Consider the following 10,754-nt stretch of genomic DNA (forward strand, 5'->3'; position numbering starts at 1 on the left):
CAATGGAAAGATTTAAATAAAAGGCTGCCAAATAGTAGGCAAACCTCAGCTCTGTAGACATGAAACAACATGTAGAACTGTTTTTCCATGCCGTCGGGCTGGTGTTAGAAAGCGATATTAACATAGAATTATTTATGTATTGTTTAATTTTCTTTCTCATTTCCATACAGGAATTCCACAACTTTTCCACAATATAAAAGGAAATTTCCATTTGAGAAATGAGGAACAGTCACTCTTTACACCAAACTCTTGGGAAACTGTGAGTTTTCAGATTTACAAACGTTCTATAGCATATTGTAAAGTTTTTAGCAGTATTCTGGCCATAGTTACGGTTTCTAGGCTATGAAAGACCAACTGGTTGAACCTGTTTGCTACAGCGCCACCCTGAGGCAGAGCAGTGCTGCAGCGCTAGTTCTTTAAAGTACCAATGATAGAAGCTGATTGTGGGTGAAGCAGATAAACAATGACATTTACCTGAATTTGTATTTAACTCAATGACCAGCACAACATCATAATGTGTACAAGCATTTTCAGGGCCCCCCTTTAGAATTTTGATTTTGAGACATTTAGGGGGTCTGAGAGGCTATTTAGTAGGACCTGGACCATCCAGGACCTCCTGTATTTCGCACTTTGTGTACAACATGAATAAACTATGTAGTGTAGTGTCAGAGTAACCTAATTAGAATGTTTATTATGCACTTCTTTAAAACATTTTTGACTGACTCAATATTTTTGACTAAACAAACACAAATGTATTGGGTTCTGTTCATTTATGTTAATATTAAATTACATAAACACAGCAGCTTTTTGTCCAGCATAATTGTGTACAACTAATGTGATCGAAACATGCAGCAGAAATATAAAAATGAATGTTTAGAATAACAGGACTAGTGTTGGAGTAACTTTATTAGAATACGCATAATGCATTTAAATAAAATACTTTTGATTAACGTAACATTTTTTGATTGAAGCAACGTAAATGTATCAGGTTCTGTTAATGCAGCTCATTCACTGGAACAGAAGAAAAACTTTTCGACAGGAGCCACGGTCAGCGCAGTATGTTCTACATAAAGAGAGCATCCTTTCTGATTGGTTATCGCCCCACGTCACTGCTCTACTGTGCAAAGTTGAGCAGAGCTTCTGTTGCTCAAATCTCTGGGTTCACATTGCCAACAGTTGCTCTGCTGCTCGACGCTGAGCGTCTCTGTCTGTCCTTCAAAACGAATGATCTCCAGCTGCACTGATGTGTTTGTCTCAGACGGTGTTTGTGCACAGTCAGAGCGACGCCCTCAGTTTGGGCCTTAAACTCAGTCAAAACAAGGTGAAACACCTCTATGGTAGCGCTAATTACTGGTAGCATCCCTATGGGCTTCTAGTAGTATGTTAGCGATAAGCTAACAGTGATTCACATGAACAGTTTTGGCTGTTCTAGACTAAACACACACACACACACACACACACACACACACACACACACACACACACACACACACACACACATCCGAGGCTTGTAAAATACATTCCATGTTTTATTTGAAGCTTGTAAGACATTAACATATATCTGAGCTTATATGAATCAGTTTTACAGTCACTTTTCCAGTGAAGTTGTTTCCATTCCTAACAACTAACTGAAACCTGCTTAGACTATGGCTCGTATTTACAGACAGTGGAGTATCTAGAACAGAAGGCCTATCTAGAACTTTCAGAAGTGATGTTTTTCTTTCCACTCACTGTAAATTAAAAATGACTGGTTGGTTCCACTGTCAGCTCCTCATTATATGAGCAGTTGAACTGCTTTCAGGTCTAATTCAGTGGTATTTTCTCCAGAGAGGAACTCGTTCATCAGACGTTCTCTTTCATGTGGTTTATTTAATAGATAAACAAAACATGGAGAACCTGAAATGGTTATAGTTTAATAGCTAGTTGGCGTCTATCAGTGTTGATCTGTATTACAGAGTTAATTGTGCGTGATTAAAATTTCCTTCACCATTGCTGTTTATTCTATTTGTACAGTGTTATTTGATTACTGTACTTCTTTCCTCCACTATGATGAAAATAGAGCCTCCAGTTGAGGCTGGATCAAAAACTCCTGCACCCCCAGATTCATCATTCCTGGTGGGAAACCAGTTTTCCTGATTAAACTGAGACCACTTGAAAGCAGCTTTGATCTGACACCCCAGGCCTTCAGTCCTAACCAGTGGGAGAGCTTGACTGGCTGAATCTACTAAGACACCATGGAGAAAAACATCCTGATTGGACAGTTTTCAAGACTTGAACCCTTTTGTTTCCAACCAAGACTTGCAGAGTTTAAGTCCAGGAAGCTCAAAGATTATATGAAACAAACATAAACTACAAATTACAGAAATCATTCAGCCTCACTGACCATTAGTTTTACACACATGAACAACAGACGGGGACATTTTACACATTCTTAGCTTTAAGGAAGTAAATTAGAGAAGAACCACAACACACATTGTTTTTCTATTATTGTGCTCGAATATTTTTAAATCATCAACACATGAGATAGTTCTAATTTTCTAGATTGTTATCTTGAGATAATGAGTCAATTATCTTGTGACCTTAAGATAACAAAGTTGTTGTCTTGAGATAATGAGTTAATTATTATGTGATCTCAAGATAACAATCCAGAAAATTATAGCAAAAGCTTGTGTCCTCTCTGGACTTTCGTGCAAATAAGGAGCGAGATCCAGATCAGACTCGCGCTCATCTGAGAATCAGTTCAGCGGTAGTGGAGCAGGCTGCACACTAGACGTTAAGACGTTAATTGATTTTTTCCTGCTTTTTGCTTTATGATATTTTGCCATTTTTTCTTTGTTTCTCTGTTGTACGTTTCCAACTTGACAGTCCTCTTTACCACAGAGAGCGCCTTTTTTCTGGGAACAGGGTAGTTAATGCACAATGTTTCCTCAGTAGGACCAGGACTCCCGATAACAGTCATGAATAGATGTCCACCCCCCTTAATTTTGCCAAAATCATTATCTGGCAATCTCAGCAAACAAACTCGGTCGTCCTTTGCGAAGTTTATCTTGCTGTGGTTAGTAATCTTTCCGCTGATCCCTTCATTTGTAGAAGCCCCTGCCTCTGTTTTGGCACCCAGCTCAATGCCCTGCAGCTTCAGCCTCCCTACAGGGCATAAGATCTCGATTTCAGAGCCTGAGTCATTAAACACATAGGTGGAGGAGGAAGCTCCCATTCTCTCTTGCTTCGCCCAATCAGGACCTGTAGAGGAAGAAGATTCTGTTAGACCAAAATGCTGAGAACACTTTACATTTAGTCTCGTTACAGTACTGGAGGACATTTTCCCTGTAACAGTACTTTTTTGAGTACTTTTACTTTTCTTTGACTTCATTTGGAATCCAGTGCTGATTTCTGGCTACTTTCATTTTTAATAGCTTTACAGAGTAAAACTAAACTGCATTTCAGCTCATAAACCAGTTTAAATCCTAAATCCAGCTCTGAAAGCCAATCAAAACAAAGCAGCTCCCAAAAAACACTTCGGCCCTGATGAGCTCAGAGACGGCGAGTTTAGCGGAGGAAGAAAGAGGAGATCGTTAGCAGCACAAACGAAGAGTATACTTTACCCAAACGGTCATTTTCATTTGTTTTCACATGAATTAAAGAAAACAGGGTCATTATCAGCTGCAAAACTCGCCTCCCAAAACCTGCTGAGATCTCAGATCTCCGCTCTTCACAGCTCAGCCTCCACTCTGACAAACCAGCCGTTAGCTGACTGGCTAACTAATCCCAGCTGAACAGGTACTGAGTCCGTTTTTACTACTTTCTTCTTACTTTTTTGATTTAGAACAACATGGCAGCTATTTGTTGAACTTGAAAGCTGGTGTGTGTGTTTTACTGAGCGTCTGTCAGCTGCTACTTTAGGTAACGACTCATACGGTTTACTGTGTAAAGTATAGCTTAGTCAGTTTTGGAGGTAAACGTCCGTGTGAGGCTGTGAGGGAACTCTACTCTAAGACAGGCTCACCAGAAATGCTGGACAATGACTCTGTGGGACTCTAATTTGTTTTTTAGACTATCTAGCCTAAACAGGAGTCTAAACGTGAAGTACGAGTGCAGATGTACTCCTGTTACGAGATCACATCTGGCCCTGTGAGAATAACTCACCTACCTTTAAACTTGTGATGATTGTTGTTGTAACGATTGCTGGTCACACAGCAACTTGGACAGCAGAGTCTCACACGGTCAGCCAGGCAGCTACTGAACCAGAGAAGACGAGAAAGACTCAGTCATTAAGAGACTTTATAGATTGATGGATTTTGGCACTGATGTGTGATTTAGCAGATGTTGTTTGAAGATAATTAGATCACCTACACGAAAGAATGTATAAGGCCTTAATGTAGTACTGATAGACAAGTGAACAAGGTTCCCTGGCTTTACTCAGAGCCATTTGGTTGTATTGAGTCAAGCTGTACTGACTCCACACACCCCGTCTCGTCTCCAGACTTTTTATTTTATTGTTTGTTTTAAAACATTCAGTTACGAAAAGGTACAAATACGAACTTTTCACCTGGAAAAACGTATTTAAGGTTCACAATCAGACCTTAAAACCCACTGTTGTACCTTTGAGGGAACAACAGTGAAAAACTGTTTAAAAAAGACTTGAGATATTTGAAAGAATGTGTTCTGATCTATTTAAAACCCAAAGCATTAATAGAGACAGTAATGAGCTAAATATATACACAATCATCATTTATAGGGGACTTTCTGTTGTGAGGCTTCTGTCCCAAACCCTAACCCCTAAATTTACACTTCTAAAAATAATACTTACGTTTTTTAGAAGGACGTGGGTGGGCTTGTTGTAAAGGGCAGGACCTGATCTAGCGGGGTGTAAAGTTTGGGACCTTAGATTTATCATGAGTTTAATTTTTAAGTAAAAAAAATGCTGTCCCACATTTTCACGTCACTACCGAAGCACAGAGTTTATCCCATATGGCCTCATGGCCACATGGTGAGCAGTTAGGTCGTATTGTTTTGAAGTAAAAGTGTCCCAAAGAACTACATCTTTTCTGCAATTACTTAAACTTTTTAGTGTTTTAATGAAAAATATGACTATTTTAAGTGTGTAAACTGTTCAAAGCTGTGTTTGCTGGTCATGTACTGGCTGCATTTTTGAGTTCTGCTTAAAATGAGCTAAAATTGTCACTGAACAGTCACTACTGAGACATTTGGTGAAGTTTCAGTAGTGTGATTATTGTTTTGGTAGTGATAAAATGGAATGTTCAGTCATTAATTTTAATAAAATAATGATGAGGTTAAAGTATATTCACTCACAGCAAATGGGTTTTAGTCTAAAGTTGAAGTTAAAAGTCAGTTAAAATGTGTTTTCAACCCTGACCAGTTCAGTATAGTCATCCACATAGATGTGCATCTCAGTTATGTGATTTGGTGCCTTCTGAAGTTTAGGGTTTACTTTTTAATCACTTTATTTTGGAACAACATTCAAGTCTGGTTAAGCTGTGGTTTTGTCAAGTATTAAAAACTCAGCTAAACTGAAAACTAGATTCAAATGAAAAGCCAAATGATATGTCAAAATGGCTCTGGTGTGGTTGACTGATTTGAATGAGGCACTATTGATTCATGACAGTGAAAACTGAAAAAATGTTCATTAAAACTAAATGTCATTAAAAAAAATGACCTTACTTTATTTTGACAGTTTCTCAACACAGTTAAATCATAAGGAAAAACCAATTGGTTTAAAGCTATAAGGTAAAAAAGTGTAGTTACACAGTCAACAGATATCGTGTGCTGTGAACATCTGCATGAATTATGTAAATATTAAATCATCGCTGTCCAATGAAAACCAGGTATCTCTATTTTTTGTTGATTTTTAGTTTCCTACATTGTTTTAACACACCAGCTGTCCTTTACATTGCGTAAAAATTTCATTATAAATGGACCAATAGAAATGCTCTAAAATCACTTGGAACAAAGGCTCTTTACATTGACTTACATTAAAAGGTAAGAGTGTTTTTGCAGTATTGTTGCTGCTTTTGTTCATCAAAAAGAAAAAAGTCAGATTCATACCATCAGAAATTTGAATTGAAATACAAAAGACCTGAATTTGAATGTTTCAATGTTTTGAATCTGCGTCTGAAATTAAATTGAAATCTGAAATTGAGCATTGAGTTTTTCTATTACATCACATTTTCAGATTCGCTTCAAAAATAACACCTGAGTGTCTCACAAGCAAAATTCAAAATAACAATACACAAATTCTGATTTTTGCATTTGAATTCACATTTCTAAAGGCACTCATTTCACATCAAACCATTCTGGTTGATAATGACTGTCATGCGGACATATTTTGAAAAATCTATGGAACTTTCCACTTTAAACAAAGTATTCAGCTCTCCTTTTTCACAAGCATCCATCAAAGCAGAGTCTTATTTAACAGTTCTCGTCAGAGCAGAGCATGACTTACCTTTGTGCTGGTCAAAACGAATTTGCCTACCTTCAGCCGAACGTAGTTAAATACACTCACTTGGACTCCTCCCTTTTTCAGAATACACAGCCTCAGAGAATCATTTCTCTGCCGTATTATATAATTACATACTTGCTTCAGCCTGTTATCAAAGCGTTTATGTGGAAACGCTTTCTCTATTCCTGTAGCCCAGGGGCGTGCAAACTTTTTCCAAAGAGGGCCAGATCAGACCTGGACACAATAACTGAGGGCCGAAAGATTATTCACAAATGAATCAAAATATTAGGTTTTTAAAAATATGAAAATTATAACCTTGGAGAGCAGTGAACTGAACCGAGTTTCTTGCTTATGATCCATTCCGAGAATTTGCAGATGACCCCTTAAACGTGTGTACATCTGCTGCCAGAGGAGTTAGGACACACGCATGGTCAGAGCTTCTGTGACCTACTGTGTTTCCTATCACTGTATAAAAGATGCACATGGCTTCTTTTATTGCTGGATTGGTCATTCAGAGTAATTTGGATTGGTGAGCACTACTGATTTGGTTTAATAATAAGACATGTCTAATATGCTCAGCATAGTCCTGTTCTAGTGTTTACTTTTTCAAAAATATCATTTGTGAGACAAACTACACATTTATATAATCTATACATCTTCAGGTTTGTTCGATCGTGATCTTTACATACCAAATAAATGCAGAGTCAGTAAATGCATTCATTCACTTTTTTAAATGAGAGCGGAATAAACAGCATAAATAGCCACATTTAGTTTCAGGTTAATATTTACTGAACCACTGAAATTGCTCTGATAAGAAGTTGGTGCTGTAAGACTCGGGTAGCTGCAGCTGCTTTAGTTTCTCTGCCCTCTCCTGAATATGTATTGTAACGTCCAGGCTTAGTTTATTTTTATTTCTCTACCTCAGACTCACTAACTGCACATTGTTGATGAATTTAAAAGCAAAGGATCAGTTGCATGACCCCACCATCAACCACTTCATCCAGAAGGACAGGAGGATGGACTTTTGTTATGTCATGACTTTGTTTGTAAGTAATGCCCTGATCCGTTATTTAAAATTGGATTTTTGGGATGTGGTGGGGAGGTCCATTCGCACCAGAGATCCTGCACCTACAGATACCACAGTGCTGAGGGTGGCTATCCAGATGGCATAGCTCAACCTCCCTCCAGACGTCTTCTGTCCACTTGTGGAAGTGATGCCATGCCAAGTTGCTGCACTTCACCAGGCTAGAGAGGGTCCTACGCAACACCAGTTCCTGTCCCATCACTTTTGGCATGTCATCAACAACAGTAACAAACTGAGTGTTTAGAATCTGACGGTTTCTGCGTGAGTTTGTAAAACGAATGCCCTTGAGTCTGAAAATTGGATATACGGCCATGTTGATCACACCTGGAACAAAGTTGTGATTGTGGAAGATGAGTCCAAGACATGTGGAGCAGTTATGAACTAGGCAGTGCTTTAATAAATTCTGGATCTAGGTTTTCTGTAAGGGAAATAAGTTTTACTCCTGTTAAAAGAGGAACCAGAAAAGGTACCAAAATGTTTAATTAGGTCCAAAAGCAGAAAAAGGGGTGAGGCAGAGTCAGATATATACAAAAGCAGATCGTCTGCATACAATGATAGTTTGCACTCAGTATTTCCAACCATGATGCTCTTGATATCATCATGGCTCTTAATACTCATGGCAAGTGGTTCCAGTGCCAGGTTAAACAAAAAGGGGACTATGCAGCAACTCTGCCTTGTTCCACACTGAGTGGAAAATAGTCAGATTCATCATAGCTAGTGAGAGCTGCTGATTTGGATTTGTGTTCAGGTCTGTGGGACCCATTTTCAATGTTTACCAAAAGAAAAAATGATGTGATTTATTATTAATTCAACCTGAGATTCTTGGTCTTTGCTCATTTTCTGTGAAGAACATATAAAATAACCCATTTTCAGTGTCTTCACTCTGTTCACCCCACACACATTTATATTACACATGTGGTGTTGGGTGAACCTGTGGGGAGTAAAAGTGTGGAGGTGCTGTGTCCTTCACTCTGTTCTCCTCCTACATGGCCTGCTGTTAGTGTGTATGTGTGTGTGTTTGTATATATGTGTGTGTGTGTGTGTGTGTGTGTGTGTGTGTGTGTGTGTTTGTATATGTGTGTGTGTGTGTCAGGGTGGACAACATGGTCACGCTGCTGACTGGCTACAGCTGCTAAAGGAGAACCCTACACTGACCACTTGTGATATTTTAAACATCTGCATTTTAACATAAATTGTTATGGCTGTATTGATGTAAAAAGCAATAATGCGGTGGGTCCACCAGACCACTGAGTAACTACATCAACACCACACAAGGGTTATAAAGCTGGGGTTACACTACACAATGTTTACCCTGATTTTAGCCCAGATTCTCAGACAGGCTGAGTCTGAGCTGGTCGGCTCTAGTCTGCAGATTTTTGGGTCAGTTGGAGTCGACAGATGGAGAGAGAATCGAGTCGTGTTTGAGAAGCGCAGACTCCCAATCACGTTTCAGACCTGTTGGAGTTTATCAAACATGATTGATTTTTTCGACCCGACTCTGAGTGTAATCTAGTGTAAACTGATCAACGACTAAATCTGAACGGATTCCTGTAACAGCCAATGAAAACAGGAAGTAAACAAAGAAAAATGGCAAAAAGCGTGTGGAGCGAAGCTTTTTAATGAGCTCAGTTTAAAGCACAATTGAGTTTATGTACATTTAAAACTAAAAAATATCAAACTGATCACATTTTTAAATCCATGATCCTCACTTAAACATGTTTACCTGCTGTTTCTTTGTGTAGCACAAACGACAGAGAAAACCGCTACACCTTTGTTTATTTGCGTCTCCTAGTAATGGGAGAATGCGAACGTTTGCATGAGTTCAGTGAGCTTTGTTCAATTCAGCAACAGCTTAAAAGTTGAGTAGTGTGTGATCCCTAATCATTTAGCATGTGATCCCCATTATTTCAATCTGCAAAAACCAGTCGAATAGTGTGTGCCCAGTCTGGTGGTAATGACCGTAGAAATGACCTTTTGGTAACAATTCAATAGATGTAATGGTCTGTAACTTCAGGGATCAACTTTGTGTTTTTTATTAACAAGAGGCAAATATTACACAGGGAAGGAGGGAACCACTTGTTTCTAAAATGGCTAATCACTCTGAGAAGTAGGGGTGTAATGGTGTCTTTAAAAGCCTTATAAAATTCAATACCAAATCCATCTGGAAAAGAAAGTCAAGAAATGTCTCAGTCTCATAGTCTGATAAGTGGCATCCACAGGGATAAAGATTTTAAAGCAGTTATTGATCCTTTGGATTGGTTCAAATATTTCCACAGTCTGACCTTATTTTACAGATTGTCCTGCTTTCCTGTACCTCCTTTAGTGGTCTGACTAAAAGTTTAGTGGGTTTATCTTCTAACTGAAACGGTTTCTGTTTGAGTGTAATAAGAAGGTTACTGATCTGTTCACCCATAATGGAGCTCTATTCATGCTTTCATTTCAGAGTGCAATTTAAGATCTTCTTGTAAAAGAGGCTCCCAGCATTGCATCTCAAGGGCAGGAAGCTGTGCTTCAATTTCTGACAGACATGCACGCCTCTCCCTTTTCCAAGAAGATTCATAAGAAACCATTTTCCCCCTCAGTAGCCTAATAAATCCATTATGTCTCCTCACTGTAAAACGAATCACTCCCAAATACAACTTTAGCCGTTTCACTGGCTAAAGAAACATGTCTTGTGCTTCACACCACTGCCTCACTTTACTAGGCTTTTTTTCCGTGGTAGCCTCATTCATTGCAAGTATTGTACATAGTAATTCATTTTCTAAAGATGTATAATCAGTTAATGGCCATTTTCATGCAATTAGATTTCATAAAACCTAAAATGCAGGAAAACACTGTATGGAAAACCACTCCCTCTGTGGAAGCTGGTGTACGGAATACTGATGGCACAAACCGATGATACAGATGTTTTTTTTTTCTTATTTCTTTAAAAGTATTGGCCCAAATATGACCAATTAAATGCAGTTAAGTTGCCAGGCAGATTTTTTTTAGAGTCCCACTAATCATTATATTCTATATGCCTTCAGGTATGTCCACAATAACTACTGAAATGTGGAAAGTGCTGAAGTACTGTACAGAACATTAACATTAGCTAGCTGACACGCCACCTACTGTAAGAATTTGAAGAAACTTCAGTGTGAGAGAGTGAAGAAGCGACAGAGGTAGAAATGTTACTGAAAGCTCTTTATATTATTTGTTTTTATATTTCTCTTC

At 38.5% G+C, this 10,754-nt stretch overlaps 1 long non-coding RNA gene across 1 annotated transcript; it reads right to left on the reverse strand.

Annotated features, from left to right (window-relative positions):
• Positions 1-1,511: 1,511 nt before the first annotated feature.
• Positions 1,512-6,500, reverse strand: LOC118800036. The gene is made up of 3 exons (XR_005006152.1): positions 6,461-6,500; positions 4,148-4,236; positions 1,512-3,240 (listed from the first exon to the last, which is right to left on the reverse strand). It is a non-coding gene; the product is annotated as an uncharacterized LOC118800036 (long non-coding RNA).
• Between the last annotated feature and the right edge of the window lie 4,254 nt (positions 6,501-10,754).

This window comes from Colossoma macropomum, unplaced genomic scaffold (assembly GCF_904425465.1).
Source record: "Colossoma macropomum unplaced genomic scaffold, Colossoma_macropomum, whole genome shotgun sequence".
In the NCBI taxonomy this organism is placed as follows: Eukaryota; Metazoa; Chordata; class Actinopteri; order Characiformes; family Serrasalmidae; genus Colossoma; species Colossoma macropomum.